This window comes from Thamnophis sirtalis, unplaced genomic scaffold (genome assembly GCF_051295495.1).
Source record: "Thamnophis sirtalis isolate CommonGarterSnake01/CBP01778 unplaced genomic scaffold, rThaSir2_p1.2 scaffold_4, whole genome shotgun sequence".
Taxonomy (NCBI): Eukaryota; Metazoa; Chordata; class Lepidosauria; order Squamata; family Natricidae; genus Thamnophis; species Thamnophis sirtalis.
Genome location: NW_028261384.1, coordinates 92705640 through 92726211, shown reverse-complemented (window position 1 = coordinate 92726211; position 20572 = coordinate 92705640). Strand labels below are relative to the sequence as shown.

Here is a 20572-nt window from a genome sequence, read left to right as displayed (position 1 = left end):
ATTCTAGATTTTTCTTTCTTGCTTTCGCTCTATCTTATGATGTTATTAACTAATTATCAAAAGTTTCTAGAAAGAGAGAGAAATTTCCATTAACATGTAATATTTTGCTCAATTAATATAAATTGCCACTCCGTGGGTTAAAGTGTGCGTATTAGTGGATTGCCTTGCAGCCCACTTGTTTCACAGTCCACAGATACACTTGCCAAAGTGTATGGTGCACTTTTGATGCTGAATACATGTAATGCAACAGTAACTCTTTAGCTACGTAAGCACCATCCGGGAAGCAGAACTTTAAACAAAAAGTGAACAGGTACCGCTTCTATTCAACGATTGGGCATTTGTAGAACTGCTGCGTTCGTTTCAACTCTGCTAAAAGGAAAAATAATTGCTCGAACGACCATAGCCAGAAAAGTGCCTTGTTTTAAATCTTCTTAGCAGTCCGAGGAGCGCACTTATTTCCCACACATCCCTGTGAAAGATGTAGTTAGGAAAAGCGCTTAAAATAAAGGAATGCAATATTTCCCGAATCCCTCCCCTTCCCGCTTACCTTAGGGTTAAAATGCCTTGCCCTTCGCAGGCCAGGCCTTTCCTAAATGTGAAGTAGATCCCGCTGCCTTTGTCCAAGTCTTCCTGCTGCTTCCCTCTCCGTCTTTTTCTCTCGCCGCCACCGCCTCCTCTGCCTCTTCTCATATGGCTAGATGCGCTCCAGCCCTGCCATAGGGCAGCATTTTCTCCACGTGCTACTTGCCTGAGCAGTGCCTGACTTCGCTCATTGGCTCACCTCCCGTGGGCAGAACACCGTGCGCTTAGGGGGGTGGAGCGGAAGAGAGTTGCAAAGCTTAATGGGAATTGCAGTTTTTTTTTAATCCGTGACTTCCCACTTTCATCTCGTGTGGAGGCAGTAGGGGACCGGAAAACCGGGGACAAGTTATTTTAGGGTGGTTTTATTTTAAAATAACATTTTTTATCATTGAGTATTTGTTTCACTAATTTTATCAGTGGGGAAATGAATGCAAAAATCTAGTTACATTTGAAAAGGGGTTTTCGGAGCCTCTCGTCTTTAGAAATAAAAAATGCTTCGAAACATGTTGGAAGTATTTGCGCGAAAATTTCTCCTTTTTCTTTCCAATTATAAAATTACAATTTCACTACATTTTGTCTATATTTTAAATAAGTGTGGGTGAGAGTACAATTAAATTGTGCATCGTTTTACCATTTTTTTTCACTTCTTCATTTCATCAGCAAAAGTTTCTACATAACAATCCTTTAAATTTAAAAACCAAGCAGAAGGCAGCAAAAATAAAAGCAATGCTTCAATTAATCCCCGCTAACTAGAAACAGCCGAATAGTAGCAGTTGCAGCTAACCTGCTCCCAGAAAGTCATTGTCAATTATTAGCAAAAAACAAGGCTGCTGGGCTAGCTGACCTGTTTTTCGTTAGCAAGCAAGGAACAAAATGTGCTTTCAGTATTACCATATAGAAGAAATAATTTCATAAAAGTTCATGCAATGATACGTTGGTTAAGATTTTTTAAAAGGCACAAAGTTATTTATTCATTTTTGTTTGGGGACAGTATTGCCATTGGTCTTGTCAGTGGACAGAGGGAGATAGTTTTCTTGCAATGACAAGCTTGCTTAGTGATTTGTCTATAAGATTTTCTCCTTTAGATGTCAAAATAATTTAATAATTAATTTCTAAATATGAAACTTAAGAAAGTTAGCTACTCTACTTCAAGCAGCAAAATGTCTTAGCTAACAGTTTGGTTGTTTGCATAGACAATTTCAGCACTAAAATTGTTTATTTTAAATGTAGGAAGCCCCACCCCACCCCAGATTAAAATATTCTTTATTATTAATATTAAAAAGAGACATAATATTATATTTCTCTAAAGGAGAAATGGGTAAGCATATTCTTAAAGGCAGAAAGCAGCCCCAGCCTTCCTGCATAGGAAAACAGCCTCAAAAAGAAGAGACTGGTCTTTTGGAATGGAGATTTTGTACCCATTCATGAAGACTGGGCTAATCTACTCATAAACCAAACTCACAAGAGGTTGGAGTTGATGGGATTAAAATCTATTTCCCCCCCACCCAAATTCTAAGCACATGACATCACCTATAGGACATAATAAGATTTACTCACCACCATTAGAATAGCAAAAGATACTAGGCTCACTACATTGCACAATCCCTCCCCCCCCCCAATATATCTCAATCAAAAATCCCAGAACCCTATAAAGATCCATCCACTCACTCAACATTATGTCAGTCACCCCAGAAACATGTTGCTGTTGCTGAAGTTTTTGGCATCCAAATAAATTGACCTTCTTTCCAATCATCCAGTCTCCATTTTATTACTTCTCCTGGCTTAGAACTGGACTGGATTTTTCTTATATGAATAATGGAATAATTATCGTAAGCCATCTTGCTAAAAGAGTATTGAACTGATGAGAATAATGGCTTAGCCATATTATTTCTTTTTCTGCCCATTTATAAAATGGGAAATATAATGCAATGCCTATGCAAAACAAATATGAAATCTCTAATTTCAATATAAACTCAGATCTTTAGTTACCTTAGGCAAGTCATGAATCCAGCCTGCTAGTATAATTAAATTTGAACAAACCTCCAGAATTTCAGCTAATACGACCTGAAATTATGATCTTTCAGAATTATTGTAACCATTTCTAAAAAAATGCATTGTAAAAGTGAAAGTAATCAAGAAGCACTACTGAAACTTCCCTAATAACAGCAAAATTGACAGACACATTTTTGTTCAGAGAGGTGACTGAGTTCTTTCAAGAGCCAAACTGCATAAAATCTGTTAAATGGGATAAAAGGCAGACCACATTTACAGCCTGAATAGCACAAAAATTGTATGCTTATGCTTCTAAATGTGTTATGGAATTGGTACATAGTTTGGCTGATTAATTCTTCATTAATATTTGCAATGTTCAGATCACAGGATAAACTCCTATATCAAAAGAATAATAGGATTGTAAATAACAATTCGCAACTTGCCTCCCACAGCACTTCACTGTTGCTGATTCTGATAAATGCAAGTTGTTTTCCACAGTTTTTTTTAAAATTTGAAATGGAAGTATGCTGTCTAGACAGGTATCATACATGACAATGTCAGGTAGGCAATCCAATTTGGCAAGAGAGTGAAAAAAGCCCTTGTAGAGCTCTCATTTGCACAAAGAGGAGATACACAAGAGTGAATAGATGACATCCAACATGTTTAACTGGCTCACGTGTGAGGTTAATCTACTCTGAGAACACTAAATGGATGAGCAGATTGTTAATTAACCTGTAAGAGTTAGATATAGCGCCAGACTGAAATTTCACAAAACCAGTTGTGTTATCAAAATGCTAAGTCAGTGAGATACCCATTTTTTCCATATCTATAGTAGTTCTTCATGAAAAAGTGTTGTAGAAACAAAATCAGCTTAAAAAAATAGATGTTTCTGTTAGAAAACTCAGTGCAAAGGTCTAATGGAACAAGGCAGTTCCCAAATACTGACCAGCTATGGTGACTGAGTCAGGACTTTCACTGGATATCTGTTCAATAGAAAGAAGCTAGGAAAAGCAAGAAACTTTTATCAGTACTTTATTAAGTGTATCCTAGAGAAAATGGGCAAGGAGTCTGAAGCCTAAATATAGAGTGTGATTATAAGGAGATCTGACCGGAATATGCCTGACTTGGTTATGTGTGTATTAATACAACAGGACCATTCACTGCCAAGGAAATCTAGCCAAGATACCATTCACTTATTAGCTGAAGTGGCATATAATGATCACATTTCCATTAAATGAAACATCAGATACGGTTCTAATAAGCTGCGTATCTTTTTTTGGTGCAGCAGATGATTTGGCAAACTGGTTTTGTCATTGTTTCTTTCCATTTTGGCTAGTATCCCAGCCATTTTTGCAGTAGCCAATATGCTGACATTTTGTGCATATGATTTTTTTCCCCTTTAAAGTCTTCAGCTTAACTCTTATTAAGAAAACATCCATGTAGTTTTCTAAATAACAAGGTACAGGTCATTCTTGATTTATGACCATAATTGGGAGCAGGATTTAAGTTGTAAGTCCATGCACGCAAACTGTCATATGAGTGAACTGACATATGAAAGCAATCTGGCACTCCCCATTGCAGTCGTTAACTAAGAATCACGAGTCATTAACTAAATATTTGTCCCAATCCAAAACCATACTGGGCAGCTCTTGACATGCCATTCTTTTGCTCTCCAGCCTACCCTAGCAAGGCATTTCTTTATTCCTCAGTGCCCCCCAGCACCAGTATGTCTTACTTCATTCCCCATCCCACCCCAAGCAAGCATTGGCAAGCAATCATTTGTCCTGCTACTTTCTCTCACAGTTCCTTGCACCAAACTTTCACCTTTTGCGCCTGACAACAAGGAACCAAAAAGGAGGCAATAAAGGCAGTGAAAAGGGCCTGAAAAATGGGGCAGTAAAGACAGAAAGGTATTTTTGCTTCAGCTGCAGTGGTTGGGCACAAAAGGTGAAAGATTGGTGTGGGAAACTGGAAGAGAAGATAGCTGGAGGAACCGTGCTGAGTTCTGAGTTGCTTACTGCCTGCAAAATCAGGATGCAACATGGCCAAAAAAGCAGAGATGGTGGGAGGAGATGGGCATGGGGGAAATTGAAGCATCCTTTTGCTTGTAAATGCAGGTGCCTGAATTTTAATCACATGATCATAAGGGTGGTACAACAATAATCATTTTTGTTATGAGTCGTAAATCAATTTTTTAGCCATCATAATTTCAAATGATTTTTGAAAAATGGCTATAAATTAAAGGTTATCTGTAGGAGTTCACCATTGCCTTCTTCCAGAATATTTTCTGGCCTTCTTACTCTAGCTTACAGTCCTGAGTTTTTCTTAATTCAGGAATGAATTAAGTATATTTGTCTTATTTACAGTCAGATAGAAACCAATTTAGCAATATTATAGAGTAGTTTCAAGTTGTTTGTCTTGTGATTTTTCTTATCTAAAAACTCATCTTAAATTCTTGCTGTTGCTATTTTATTGTATTTATTGATATTCTTTATTGAGGTATCTTTTGCCAAGAGATCTGTGGGATCAAACGTTTTTGTCAAAATGACAAAACCAGTGTCATGCCATTAAAATGCAAGCTCTGTTTGTGTAGTGTGATGTCATATATAGAATGAAATAGTTCCCCTAAGCTCGGAAGCCATGAGGGAGGGGGAGGCTCCAAATTTGCAGACAAATTTCACTGTTGCATGTCCACCCTCACCTCACCAACCAGCTCTGCTCTGCTCTCGTAGAGGAAAAAAGAACAAAAAAATGAAATCATCTCTTAAAACAAGGCAGTGTCATGGGTTCACATATTTTCTTATGTGAAGCCGCTTTTTATTTAGTTACAACATGACAAATGCCATTCACATTTCATAATTTAGACCGAATAGCTAACTGCCCTGACCATAAATGACAAATTGTTCAGAAGAAGGCGATCCACCTATTGTTAGGGTATGAACTGTCCGAGAGACCAAGTTAAAGTAATTTCTTGCGATATTCCTCTGCCAGAGGACAATGAAACATGTATTGTGATGTCATGGCACAGCTTATGTTCATGCATCTAACACCAGGACGTAAGTATGAAAGATCAGAGTTTGTTTTGAGAAATTGGAGAGCCTTTCTCAATCTCTATATCCCAAAAGTATTGGGACTACAAGTCATGGTGTCTTCTACAGAAGTCTTTCCGGTTAAAGTCTAGGAGTTGCAATTTTATACATGAGGAATGGGAGGATGGAAACAGTTCCCACACTTATGACTATTGTAGCATCCCACAGTAATGCAATCAAACTTCAGATGCTTGTCGACTGGCGTGTATTTTTTTTATTGAAAATTTTTAGGAAAAAAAAACTTTTACAAATATTTACCTCCCCTCCCCCGCCCACCAGCCCCCCCCAACCTTCCCCCCCCCTTGACTTCCCAGAACAAATACAGGGTATAAATCTTTAACAAAGATGTTCTAAAATAAAGTTAAAGAAAGTTAGTATCATCTTTCATTTGAGCTTTAACTCCTCTTTTGTTAGGCTAACTCTAAACAGATTATATCATTTCTTGTTTCTTCAGTCATAAACTATCTGGAAAAAAATATGGAACACTTCACGAATTTGCGTGTCATCCTTGCGCAGGGGTCATGCTAATCTTCTCTGTATCGTTCCAATTTTAGTATATGTGCTGCCGAAGCGAGCACTCGACCGGCATGCATTTATGATGATTGCAGTATCCTGGAGTCCTGGGATTATCCTTTGCAATCTTCTAATGAAGCTTCTGATAAAAACAAAGTCAATGGGGGAAAGCTAGATTTGTCTAATGACTGCATGATTCACTTTACAACTCTAGTGATTTGTTTAACAATCATGGCAAAAAAGGTCAAAAATGGGGAATAACTCATTTAACAACTGATTTGCTTTGCAATGGAAATTTTGCCCTCAATTGTGATAACTCAATAATTACTGATGTAGATTAATTAAAATTATAACACATATACTCATACAAGGTTGTAAAAAAGTTTAAAATTAAATAAAATATACTTAGTTTTAGCTGAAAGAACTTCCAAATTGCATTTGAATGTTAGGAAATATCTAAGTTATAAATAAGAAACTTAGATATTTCAACACATCTGGAATAACCAGTTGGACTGTTGCAAATTGAAGGTACAACTTGCCCAGCCTCTGAAGAACAAACCAAACTAGTTCTCTAACTTAATCAATTAAAGAATGTCAGAGTGAAGTAAACTTTATTTTTGTGATCAAATACAATTAGGTTCACAACTGTTGAAAAGTTGTCTTGGTGTCTTTGATAGCTGCACCTACCTATCACAATTAATTTTGTGAGAGCTTCCTACATATAGGGGAGGCTCTTTATACACTTGGCACTTATAGAACTGGCATTTATTAACAGATTAACAGATTCACACACATGCACATATCTTGATTTTTTCATGCTTTATTGCAATATATATAGGATTATTAAATCTACACAAACATCTGGATAACAAAAAATATCAGAAGAGTTTCTTGTGACAGTCATCTATGGTCATGTGGGTTTTTGTAATCCATGTTTGATTTCCCTATTAATAACTTGAGTGAAAGTGGTTTTGAATTTTTCTACTTTGAAATTTTAACAATAGTTTTTCGCTGTTATCACAATAGCATCTTCCCATCTTTTGTTTCACTTGTGATCTGTAATATACTGCATCTTTTCCTTACACTGATCTTATTGTAACTGTATCCCTCCAGATCAAATCTGTCACACAAACATTCTCATTAATTTAATTTGTATATTTGACACTATTAATTCATTAGCCTTTCATAATTGCATCTACTGCATTCCACTATCTCTATCATTTTTATATAGTAAATTTGACCCTGATGTTTTATCTTTAATGATATCTAGATATCTATCTGTTGCTTGAGGCGTTGACAATGAACAATTTAGTTCAAAACTAATATTAAACGATCTCCTCCTATATTTCTATATTTCATTACATACAGTACGTACAAACCAAATACTACATCCCAGGTTTTATCATTAATCCAGCCTTTTCTTCTACCATTTTGCATTCCATTCTCCCTTTAGTACTAAGATTTTTTTTTTTCACCTTTTGCTCAGTATTTTAAAATTGTAACTGGTGCTAGTGTTATACATGCTTCAAACATACTTCAGGAGAACTACTTCAGATTTTTCATAAACACAAGCCTAACTCTTTGTTATTCATTAAAACATCTTTTTCAGGCTCTTGCAGAAGCCTGAAAAAAACTGTGTTTGTTTAAGGACTGTCAGACAAATATTTTGATTTCATGAGGTCCAAATAACTTATTTTGACCATTTTTGAAGTCTCATTTCTAATATGTGCATCCAGTTGTATAAAATTAATGTCATTGAATAGCCATTAACGGACATTATTATCCGTCATACCAAAAGATATATTTAGCATTGTTATTTCTGACTATTATTGCCTTGTTATTTTTTTGTCTAGCTTATGCACTGAATAGCATCGAAGGTAATATCCAGTTTAAAATAGACCATTCCTAAACTCATTTATAAACATTCAATGTATTATGTTTAATTTCTGTTTTGATTAGTTCATATTTTCTCCTGATTCAGGATTCTATTATTCAACTTTATGTGACCTTAAAAAATGAAGAACTCTTCTTTTAATACTAGCGCCCTCAACAACCAGATCTCAATCTGGTTTGATCTGGCTAGATTTATTTGTGGAAATTTGATATTCTCTAGCAAGAACAATTTTGTAACTTAGAGTTTAATTAACTGATATCCAAATTCATCTAAAACTACAGCCAGATTTCTTAGCAATAGTATTGAAGTGATTTGTTATTGCCTTCTTCCAGATTTGATTTTTAAAAGGTAAAAGTTCCCCTCGCACATATGTGCTAGTCGTTCCTGACTGGTGCTCATCTCTGTTTCAAAGCCAAAGAGCCAGCGCTGTCCGAAGACATCTCCATGGTCATGTGGCCCTCATAACAAAACACTGTTACTTTCCCACCAAAGGTGGTTCATATTTTTCTACTTGCATTTTACATGCTTTCAAACTGCTAGGTTGGCAGAAGCTGGGACAAGTAACAGGAGCTCACTCTGTTACATGGCACTAGGGATTTGAACCGCTGAACTGCTGACCTTTCTGATCAACAAGCTTGCATCTTAGCTACTGAGTCACCACTTCCCCTAGATTTGATTTAGGATGTCCTAAATTAATTAATTCCCATCATGCCTACAGAGCTCCATGTGCTTACCCTTAGTTTCACTCATCCCTTTTGAACTTATTGGCAAGGGCGATCTTATTGGAAGAGCATGTTCTTGCATCATTGTTCTTAAGGCATTAGTGTTTCCTCCCACCTCTCCTCCCAAACTCAAGAAGTGATTATACTTCTTGAGTTTGACTTTCATGTAAATGCACAACCAAAACATTTCTGTTGTATGTAAATGAATATGAAAATGTAACTTGGTTCTGATTGACTTGATAATAATGACACATTCACTAAACTTTTTGGGTAAGAGAAAGCCCATGGTCAAGTCTTCATTCCACAATTCCATGAGCAGTGCTTAGTTACCTGCCCTGAGTATTTTACTAGACTGTCACTTTTTGAGAACCTGAATCCAGCAATATTAGGCAACAGAATGAGAAAGAAAAATAAATTTGGATAGATTGAAAAAGAAAGGAGAAGGTAGAGACTAAGCTGTTCCATTTAGACTGGTGAAGGAATATAAGAGAGACAGAGTCATGTTAAGTTCCAGGAAAGTGAATTACAACAGGATGGCTTAATGGTGGCATGACTTAGGTAAGCTGCTACTATTGTGTTGGGCAGGTTGTGGAAGGGTGTGCAGTCATACATACCAGAGTGACCTTTCAAAAGAGGTCAAATGAGGATTCAATATCAGTGAGGGAGGAAGGGAAGGCAGGGTGTTGTTTGACAGAAGAGATTCCCCACTGTCCTTTTCATTTACAATTCCCTCTGTCCAGATTTTTACATCAGGTCTGCAAGCACAGCCATATACAAGTTGATACTTGAATGTTCATCACAAAGCAATAAACAAACAATAAATAAAATAAATCATAACATAAAATAAAATGTAAATTATGCAGTGAAAAACCAATGGGCAGGACCAAGGAAGTGTCATAAGAGTATTTCAAAAGAGGTAGCACAAATATTTCATCAAATTTAATTTAGTTAATTATTTCAGATTTAAAAATGACTCCTACCCATCTGATAAGCATAATCACTAGTTTTAAGAAGAAAGTGAGGCAAGGCCAAAGTCAAGCACACACAATACTTTTAAAAAGCAAATTTAGGACTTCTTGGATACCTCTGGCTTTTCCCTTAATTTCAGCGGTAGCTCTGAGTATATCATTTTTATTAATATTTATTATGGTTGTCCACTCCAAGGCTCTGGGCAGCTTTTACCATCAAAATACACAATTATAATGACATGACAGCAAAATATATGCTTGCGTTCTGGTCTGGGCTGTAACAATAAAAACACAACAGACACAGTAACTCTGGGCCTGGGAACAAAACCAGGTTTTAAGGAGAGTAGACAAGTCCAGGAGAGTAGAAACCTATTTCAGAGGGCAGGGGTGCTATACTCACGTGCTATGCTAACTAACCATAATACAACAGAATCCTATGTATGGTTATTTAGATAGTAGACCAGATTAGGGGTTCACTTCCTGGTTAGTAATGCAGCCTTGATAAAACATATGTGTATGAAAGCATTGCTAGTTCAAACCAGTGGTGGGATTCAAATTATTTTACTACTGGTTCTGTGGGTGTGGCTTGGGCGTGGCTTGGTGGGCATGGCAGGGGAAGGATACTGTAAAATCTCCATTCCCTCCCCACTCCAGGGGGAAATCCTCATTTCCTCCCAATCAGCTGGGACTTGGGAGGCAGAGAATCGATGGGGGCAGGGCCAGTCAGAGGTGGTATTTACTGATTCACCGAACTACTCAAAATTTCCACTACCAGTTCTCCAGAACTGCTCAGAACTTGCTGAATATCACCTCTGGTTCAAGCCAAGATTTATTTAATTCAATGTTCTGTAGTGCATGGTGGTCAACAGGATACCTCTTGGAAGTTTGTAAGAAGAAAATTATCATAATTTACTTTAGTTTTTTTCCATAATAGAAACAGGTGTTCTTATTGCTTTCTGAGTTTGGTTGCTTGCTTCAGGCATTTCATTATCCAATTAGATATTGTAGCGTTATCTAATATATGAAAATTATTTGGTGTACTAGTAGAAGAAATGTATATTTATTTTTAATTTGGGACTACAATAAAATAGATATTTCCTAAACATCCAATTCTAAAAATATGTGTACACATATTTGAACTACACACCAATTAATATTAATAGTTGATATATGCCATTAGATCCTTAACTAAAATTTCCAGAAGTTACTTTAATGACTACACAGTAGGCAAACTTGATATATGAACATACATTACATTGCTCAGGTGAGATTTGATTGCAACACAGTAACATGCAATCACCACCTACTTGCCCTATTTTTCTATTTCTCAAAGCCACAATACTTCTCTCTAGCTAGAACTGCAAAAGCAGCTCAAGAATCAAACTGCGGAGACCTACATTATTTAATTTGTTTTTTTGCTACCCATTTTCCACCTTGAAAGATATATTGAAGTATTGTATATGTTACTAGCAATGTGTGAAAAGCTAGCATTGTATAGCATGCCTGGGAATGCCAGAGAATGCATAAAGTTTTTAGGCAAAGTATTAAATGTCTGGGTAATTTTAATATGCTATATACTTTCCCTAGGAATTGTATATAATGCCTAGGTATTATGCAAAAAAAGTGAAGAGGAACCAAAGAGCCTCTTGATGCAGGTGAAGGAGGAGAGACTTGAAACTCAACATTAAGAAAACTAAGATCATGGCATCCAGCCCACTCAATTCCTGGCAAACAAATGGGGAAGAAATGGAGGTAGTGGCAGATTTTATTTTCCTGGGCTCCAAGATCACCCCAGATGGGGACTGCAGCCAAGAAATTAAAAGACACTTGCTCCTGGGGAGGAAAGCTATGGCAAATCTAGACAGCATACCAAAAAGCAGAGATATCACCTTGTCAACAAAAGTGTGTATAATCAAGGCTATGGTTTTCCTAGTTGCAATGTATAGCTGTGGAAGTTGGACAATAAGAAAGTGCCAAAGAATTGAGGCCTTTGAACTATGGTGCTGGAGAAGGCTCCTGTGAGTCCCTTGGACTGCAAGGCGATCAAACTGGTCAGTTCCAGAGGAGATCAACCCTGACTGCTCTTTAGAAGGCCAGATCTCAAGATGAAACTTAAATACTTTGGCTACCTAATTGAGAAGGAATTAACTCTAATTAACTAGAGAAGAGCCCAATGCTGGGAAAGAAGAAGGGCAAAAGAAGAAGGGGACGACAGAGAATGAGGTGGCTGGATGGAGTCACTGAAGCAATCAGTGTGAGTTTAAATGGACTCCAGAGGATGGTAGAGGACAGGAAGGCCTGGAGGAACGTTGTCCATGGGGTCGCGATGGGTTGGACACAACTTTGCAACTAACAACAAATTATGCAAAATGACAAGAACTATTTAGGCAAAGTATGTAAGGAAAGTCATGAAAAGGGTTAGGGTCAGGATTAACGTTAAAGTTAGGTTAAATTTAAGGTTACAGTTAAAGTTAAAGTTAATCCTAACTCTAATCCTAACTCTAACCCTAACTCTTTATTGAAAAGATCTATATGAAAATGAAAGAAGAAATGCAAAGAATGACCGTTGTCTTACCTGAACGGTCCTTCTATGGGTGCTGCGAAGGGAATCCAATCATGGGTTAACTTAGCCTTCTAGCCTTGAGACTGAGTATGCAAATTTCAAAGTTACGCCTCCTCTGACTGGACTTCCGTTTCCTTTTCAGTTCTTTACGAAGTCCACCGAAGGAGCATTATGTCAATCCTCAAACAAGCCGCAAGTCATCCGGCACTACAGAGTCAAGTCCAGTCAGTAACAGTCAGAGAGTCACAATCAGAACGGAGCCCTGACCAGCCGAAGCTGCGGGCGGGTTTGGATTCCCTTCGCAGCACCCATAGAAGGACCGTTCAGGTAAGACAACGGTCATTCTCCTGTGTGCTGCTCCGGGAATCCAATCATGGGATATATCAAAGCAATGAACTCCCAGGGCGGGAGCTAGGCTGGTCAGGCTCCTCCGCAGACGGAAGGACCCTTTGCAACACTCTCCGCCCAAAGGACGCCTCAGCCGAGGCGAAGACATCAATCTTGTAGTGGCGAATAAAAGGCGAGGGGGATGCCCAAGTGGCCGCCCTGCAAATCTCTTCCACAGACGCTTGCGTCGCCCAGGCCGCTGTGGTGGCCGCACTCCTGGTGGAATGAGGAGTGATTCGCCTTGGAACCGGTCTGGAGTGGGTGTCATACGCCAACGCAATGCAAGCTTTCAACCATCGGCCGATGGTGTGGGAGGACACCTTCTGTCCCATTGAAGATGGCTGGAAGGAGACGAACAGAGCCTCCGATCTTCGGAACGACGCCGTGCGCTTCACATAGCGACGAAGAGCTCTGCGAACATCCAGATGGTGCCACTGATGTTCCCGCGGATGAGATGGGTGAGGACAAAAGTCCGGCAGGACAAGTTCTTGAGTTCTGTGAAACAACGAGTTTATCTTTGGAAGAAAGGTCGGATCCAAACGAAGCACTACCTTGTTCGGGTGGAAGATGCAAAGATCCGCACGAACAGAAAGGGCTGCTAGCTCCGACACCCTCCTGGCCGATGTTATGGCCACCAGGAAGGCCGTCTTGAGTGTCAACAAGCGGAGGCTGATGGAATGTAGAGGCTCAAAGGGGGCAGCTGTAAGGGCCCTAAGAACCAAGGTCAAATCCCACGTGGGATAACGATGTACCGTCGGCGGTCGTAAGTTGGAAGCACCCTTAAGGAAGGTTCGAACTCGCGAGTGCTGGGATAAGGGACGGCCTTGGCCACCCCCGACTACCGTCGACAAGGCTGTGACCTGACGGCGAAGCGTGTTTGGTGCCAACCCCTTGTTGAGACCGGACTGCAAGAAATCCAGAACCTGGGGCACCGAGGCCTTGATGGGATCGACCCTGGTGCGTCGGCACCAGCGGCAGAAGGCCTGCCAGGTAGCCTCGTAAATACGGGTAGTTGACGGGCGACGGGCCGCTTGAATTGTAGAAATGACTTCGTCGGAATAGTGGAGGGCCGCTAGCATCTCCCGCTCACGTGCCACACGGCTAACTGCAACAGCTGAGGGCCCGGGTGCCGGAGAGCCCCTTGGTGGAGCTGGATCTTGTCGTCCGGGATCCTCCAAGGACGCGAAACGGACAGATGGACGAGGTCTGCGTACCAGGGACGTCTGGGCCACATTGGAGCGACCAGCAGCACTTCCGCCTGTTCTGTCAAGATCTTCTGAATGACTGACGGAAGGATCGGGAGAGGAGGAAAGGCATAGAGAAGGCCGGCCGGCCAACGGCTGCGTAGAACGTCTACTCCCTCCGCCCCCGGAGTCTGGTATCGGGAGTAAAACCGGGGAAGTTGTGCGTTGTGCGGGTGAGCGAACAGATCCACCTCGGGCAGGCCGAAGCGGCGAGAGAGTTCCTGGAAGAGAATGGGGTGGAGCTGCCACTCCCCCTGATCCACAGTCGCTCTGCTCAGCCAATCCGCCTGAGTGTTGGCTGCGCCCGAGATGTGCTCCGCCCGAATCGAGGAGAGTCTGGGCTCCGCCCAATAGAACAACCTTTCCGCTTCCAGCATCAGGGCTCTGGACTGCGTTCCCCCTTGGCGGTTGATGTGAGCCTTGGAGGCCACATTGTCGGTCAAGATTAACACATGGCGATGAGATACAATGTCCCGAAATTCCAGGAGAGCCAGACGGATGGCCCGTAACTCCAGCCAGTTTATGCTGTTCGCCAGCTCCTGATCCGACCATCGACCTTGGGCCACCTTGTCCAGGGCATGGGCCCCCCATCCGAATAAGCTGGCGTCCGTTGTAACTTGAACGCGGTCCGGCTCCTTGAATGGACATCCCCTGAGAAGCCTGGACGACATCCACCAATGCAGGGACCGCCTGGCCTTGCCCGGGAGCTGCACCTTGATGTGGGAGTGACTGGTATGTGCTCTTTGGAAAGGCAGCAGGAACCACTGGAGAGGACGCGCATGGAACCTGGCCCAGGGCACCACGCTGATGCAGGAGATCATTTTCCCTAGCAGTTTGGACAGCGACAGCAGCGGTACTCGCCGATGGGATAGCGCATGATGCGCCAGGTGGTATATGCTCTGCCTCCTTTCCGGGGACAGGAAAACCTCGCACGACATCGAGTTGATGGTGGTTCCCAGATGAAGGAGGGACGTGGTGGGGCGCAGGTGGCTCTTGGGCAGATTGAGGACAAATCCATGGTTTCGCAATGCGTCCATCGTGACCTGTAGGTCTCGGAGGGCCTGATCTCGAGAGGACGACAGCACCAACACGTCGTCCAAATAACAATTGATGCGTATTGGAATTGAACGAAGGGAGGCTGCCAATACTGCCAGAAGTTTGGTGAACGTGCGCGGGGCCGAGGAGAGGCCGAATGGCAAGGCCCGGTATTGATAATGACGGCCGTTGAAGTGAAACCGCAGGAACTTCCGATGTGCCGGATGAATGGGCACATGGAGGTACGCTTCTTTGATGTCTATGGAAGTCATCATGTCGCCTTGGCGGATGGAAGCCAATATACTCTTTAGAGAGTGCATTTTGAATTTTTGGTATTTGATATACTGATTGAGCTGTTTCAAATCTAGGATTGCCCTCCATCCCCCGGAGTTCTTTGGTACTAGGAACAAGATGGAATAAAACCCTAGGCCTCCCTGCCCTTTGGGAACTTGCTCTATGGCCCTGATGGTGAGAAGATGAGATATCTCGGTGTCCATAAGGCGCCGTTTTGACGGGCACCTGGGCACAGGGCACCTGATGAACCTTCTCGGGGGGATGGATAGAAATTCTAGCGTGAGACCCAAACTCACTACTTGAAGGGCCCAGGCGTCTGACGTGAGCTCCGCCCATCGGTGGGCGAAGGCCAAAAGACGTCCTCCTATGGGCCCTACCTCCTGCGAGTCAGCGATACCTGCGAAAGGATCGGTTGCCCGCTCCTCGGAATGACCGTCTACTCTGCGCCTGACTCTGCTGGCGCCCCCTGTCTCTGGCCCCAGCTCGGTCCTGGCCACGGTCCTGTGCCTGGGAGAACCCCCTGGTATAGTTGGGGACATAGGGGGCGGAGGTAAACCCCGAGTCCCCAGACCGAAAGGGCTGCCGTCTACCATAAGGCTGTGGTCTTCTGGTCACACGGGCACTCGTGGAGGGAAGCACTTTACGTTTATCCCGAGTCTCAATGAGAATGGGATCCAGCACTGAACCAAACAAGGCCCCGCCCTTAAAGGGTGTGGATGCTAGACGCCACTTAGATTTGATATCAGCTTGCCAGTGGCGGAGCCAGAGCAAACGGCGAGAAGCCACATTGGAAACCACGGCTCGGGATGCAAATTTTGCCGCGCTAAGGGTGGCATCAGCAGAAAACTCTAGGGCCGCTATCAGCTTGGTGACATCCTGATGGAGGCGGAGTTCCTCTGGATCCAGCCTTTCCTGTAGTTGTCTTAGCCAAACTAAGGAAGTCCTATTAAAGAAGGAAGCTGCAGTAGCTGAGCGCAAGGCCCACGCTGCTGCCTGATGAGTTTTGCGAATGACCGATTCGGCCTTGCGGTCCTCGGCCTTCAAACCTTCTGAAATTTCAGAAGGAATCAACGCCGGTGAAGCAAGAGCAGCGATGGGAGCATCTACTGTAGGAAACTGCAGGAGGGCCTCCAACTCTGGAGAAGATGTGAAAAGCTTCCTATCACCAGACCCAGGGGGCTTAACTGCGGTCGGCTCATCCCACTGTTTTTGGATTAAATCAAGAAAAAGCTTGGGAGATGGAATAAAATCTTGCAGAGCCACCTGCTCAGCAAAGAGCTGCTCGGTGGCATCCAGGCCCACAGCAGCACTTTCTGCAGAAATTGCCTCCCCCATGTGGGCGGTAGTCTTGGCCTTATACAGCAGGGATTTGAAAAGAGTGTGCCTGAAAAGCCCAGGGGCCGGAGGCTGGTCCACAGGAAAGCCCTCGTCACCAGAGAGTTCCCTATCCTGGATTTCACCTTCCTCCACCAAGGGAGATTGTGCGCTAAACACAGAGTGTAAAGGGGAAGGAGGATCAGTTTGCAGAATGGAAGAATCCCCTTGTACTACTTGGGGAGCCAGGCCTGAGTAGGCCAGAGTAGGCCTGGAGACCTGGGATCTACGCGCTAATTCCGCATCCACCCCTCTGGAAATAGCCTCTGAGATCATGCTGTAAAATCAGCAGGAAGGCCCAAATCCTGGCCCTCCAGAGGCCTGAGGCCTGCAGCTGTGGGGGTGAACGTGGCAGAGGGCCCAGCGCGTAGAGGCGAACGAAGAGAAGCCCCACTAGCCTCCGAAATGATCGGGGGGGATCGAGGCTCGAAAACCCCTACCTCAGGAATAGGGCCCTGGGGGAGCTGAATATCAGGGGACCAACCCTGCTCAGTGACCCTCACCGGAGACACAGGTTGCTGAATCAGAACCGGAGGGGAAGAAATGGGAGCCCCAGATGCCTTGGGGGGAACCTTGGCCTTGTCTTTGCGCTTGTGCGACTTATCCCGAACAGTAGATGAGGCTCGAGGCCTGCTAGTAGAGGCCCTGGTCGCGGCCCTACTAGGCCCAGGGCTGGCCCCTCCCTCGCCAGGGGAGCGGGGCTCCGAAACTGGCCGGACAGTACCTTGCAATACCGATTGATCAGCCATGAAATGAATCTGAAAGAGCTCAATCAGCAACACAAAGGAATGCAATTGAAAGCACTTCGCCAAGAACGCCACGTGGAAGCAGAGACCAAGCGAAGCGACCTCCTCCCTGAGTCAGCAAACTCGAGTGAGGGAAAGGGGAGGGGCGGAGGCAGTGCGCAAACTCAAGCACGCGGGCAAAATCTGCCTTCTCATCCCAGGCATTACTGCGCATGCGTGAAAAGTGCTTCCAAATAAGGCCACCGGCATCAAAGGCGCGAAATTCAAAGAAACCGCAGGGTTTCCAAGCAGCCGATTCATGTAATCCTCCGGCAGCCGCTCCAACGAGGGCACAAAGGAGGGAGGCGGGGAGGAGGGGGAGACCCGCTCCGACAAGCCACAGCCTCGGATCTGACCGCGCTCGCAGGCGGGTGCTATCCGGCGTGGAAGGCAGCGCTGGGAGACTCAGCTTCCCTGCGCGCTGAGTTAAGGGAGGGCAGGCGGAGAACGCCCCACTCCAGCTGTAGCGATCCGATATCCCTTCAAGGGAAATAGCGAGGGAGGAATCGGCTGGCAGCAATCTGCCGCTTTACCTCCAATCCAGCAAGAAATCAAATAAATTCATCATTAACCTTGAAAAATTAGCAATTAATCAAGAGAGCGTTGAAAATAAGTCTCGTAGGCTTTGGACTGAGTAATAGAACTGAAAAGGAAACGGAAGTCCAGTCAGAGGAGGCGTAACTTTGAAATTTGCATACTCAGTCTCAAGGCTAGAAGGCTAAGTTAACCCATGATTGGATTCCCGGAGCAGCACACAGGAGAAAGTACAGGACTTTCCTATTGAAAAAAAAGGGGGGGAAAGACCAGTATTGACCTACTTTTTGCGATAAGGAATAGCATTTTAGTAGAAGTATTTTATACTTTGCCAGTTTGCTTTTTGACATTCCATAGATGTCTAGGGAATTTGTGAAATATTAAGCATTTCATACTTTGATGTCCCATTTTTGCAATTCTATAGATTTCCTAAGCAATTTATAAAATGCCTAATTTCACACACTGATACATACCAATATAAAAACAATAAATTTCATGTAATAGTAGAACACAATCATATTTTGTTCAATACTTAAATTTATATACATAGTGTGTGTGTGTGTGTGTGTGCGTGTACATAGCCAGTCACACACACACATCCATGTGCAACATCCACATATGGAAATTCTGATGAAGAGTGGTGCTTCCCTAAACTGAGAGAGAAAACTTTCGGTGAATTGACATCACCATAATGAAAGCCTTTCTCCAAGTCAGGTAATTATCTCTAATTCATGGGAAAAAGCTAGACCCTTCTCATTTGACCCTCTGACCATGTTCTGCCATTCAGGCCATCCCCCTACTTGAAACAGGAATGCAGAACCAGAGCAATCCCAGTAAATGAGGATTTATTTATATGATGAATTCTACCAAAAGAAAATTATTGCTTTTTGTAGGGGTAGGTGATTGGAATATAAGTTTTTTCCATTATTTTATTTAATTTCTCTGATTGTGAAGAAATACTGAAACATTATTTATATTTATTATTTACATTTTAAAATACAATTAAACACATTCTCTAAATGCAGCAGGTTTACATTTTACAAAGTAAAACAGTGTACTCACCACAATAAAATATATTGTGGACATAAAATAAAGAAAGTAGGTAGAATAATAAAACTGAGTTAAAATTAGGAAAAAGAATTTTAAAAAGCTAGAAGCTGAGATATTTAAAAAGGGCCATCCTATCACCTTCTAGTCTTTTCCTCTCTAATTTAAGATATTTGATTCCTTTACTGTTTTAGCAAAGTACTTTTTTCCCATCCTATTTGCCATTTTGTTGCCTAACATGAAATCCATTCTAATTGGTTTGCTGGCCTCTTGTAGTACAATTACCCAAGGTAGATATTCTGGCAGGCCCTGTTTAATGCCAAACATTTTTTCTCAAATGCTTCTTTCCCATGACCAGAAAATGGTGACTTTATTTATGCAATCAAAAATTGCATTCACTTTTTAAAAATCATGTTCTCTTTTGAGATTTCATGCAAGTCTTACTTTTTCCCCCTTTCCAAAGTGTGCATCCCTCATGCTGGGGTTTTCAAAGACAGGGCAGGGGATAAGAATTTTACCTTCTCCACTTCACAATTTCATTCTGTTAGTTTTGGCCTTGTTTATTATTCTACTTCACCTATTTTTAATTTTACTGTTCTGAGGTGTTAACTACCCTTCCTATTTGACCATGACACCAGGAAAATTATGGCAATTAATCAGCAGTACCCCTGAAAGGCGATGTAACCTGATGATAAAAAGAGTCTGAAGTCAATTGATTCTGCAACAACCTACCAAATATCCAATTTGCTGAGAAACTGGAATACTATTTCTTCTATTTCGATTAGTCTATTGTCTCTGTTTTCTACCAAGGGATCTATGGATCTGTCAAGAAATGAAACAAATTTGTTTAGAACTTACCTTGTTAAAAATGGGAAGCAACTATCATCTGCCTAGTATGCTTTAAAAAAAAATCTACTGAACCTTTTATGATGAGACCACTTTGTACATCTCTCCATCTGAAAACAGAAAAATTGTGGTGTGCTTGGTGCTCCCTGAACTTGGTTGTTTGTTTGTAGATGTTGTGTTACCAGATGTCAGTACAGGCAGGGGCATTTTCAAGGATGTGTCCATGTAATCCTTATCAGATGATCTTGACTTGAAGGAGACGTTACTTTTTACCTTTGCTAAATTATGAAGACGGCCTTAAATGAAGTCTCAGTTCAGAGATGTGATTTTTAATAGAAGAAATGGATGGATGACAGCCAAAGAATAAACAAAATTGGGCAGAGTCAGTTAAGCTTAGATTAATAGTTCTGCAAAAGGAGAGCCATATAAAACAGGGTTACTATATCTGGAGTGCAAAATATTTATACAACAAGCCATCTAGTGATCATCCGGAATTTTAAACGACAATCCCAATACTATATAGCAGAGCTGGCTGGAGAATTCTGGGAGTTGAAGTCCACAAGTCTTAAAGTTACCAAGTTTGAAGACCTCTGAATGGCTTCTTCCAAAGTTTAAAAACCCTTTGATCCATCCGGCTTCCCGTCGGATTACCGGAAGTGTTGCCGTTGCTAGGCTGCAAGTTGCGCGGCAACTGCGTCGCGTC

The 20572-nt window shown here is 42.2% G+C and overlaps 1 protein-coding gene and 1 non-coding gene across 3 annotated transcripts in view; both read right to left on the bottom strand.

Annotated features, from left to right (window-relative positions):
* The window catches only part of ACLY (ATP citrate lyase), a 70378-nt gene extending 69680 nt beyond the window's left edge, over positions 1-698 (bottom strand). For both annotated transcript variants that reach the window (XM_087713408.1, XM_087713409.1), the window contains exon 1: positions 548-698. The gene's annotated coding sequence lies outside the window, so the exon portion shown is untranslated. The remainder of the gene's footprint in view (positions 1-547) is intronic.
* A 5436-nt stretch (positions 699-6134) lies between these two features.
* LOC148045984 (U6 spliceosomal RNA) lies at positions 6135-6241 on the bottom strand. The gene has a single exon (XR_015696537.1). It is a non-coding gene; the product is annotated as a U6 spliceosomal RNA (small nuclear RNA).
* Between the last annotated feature and the right edge of the window lie 14331 nt (positions 6242-20572).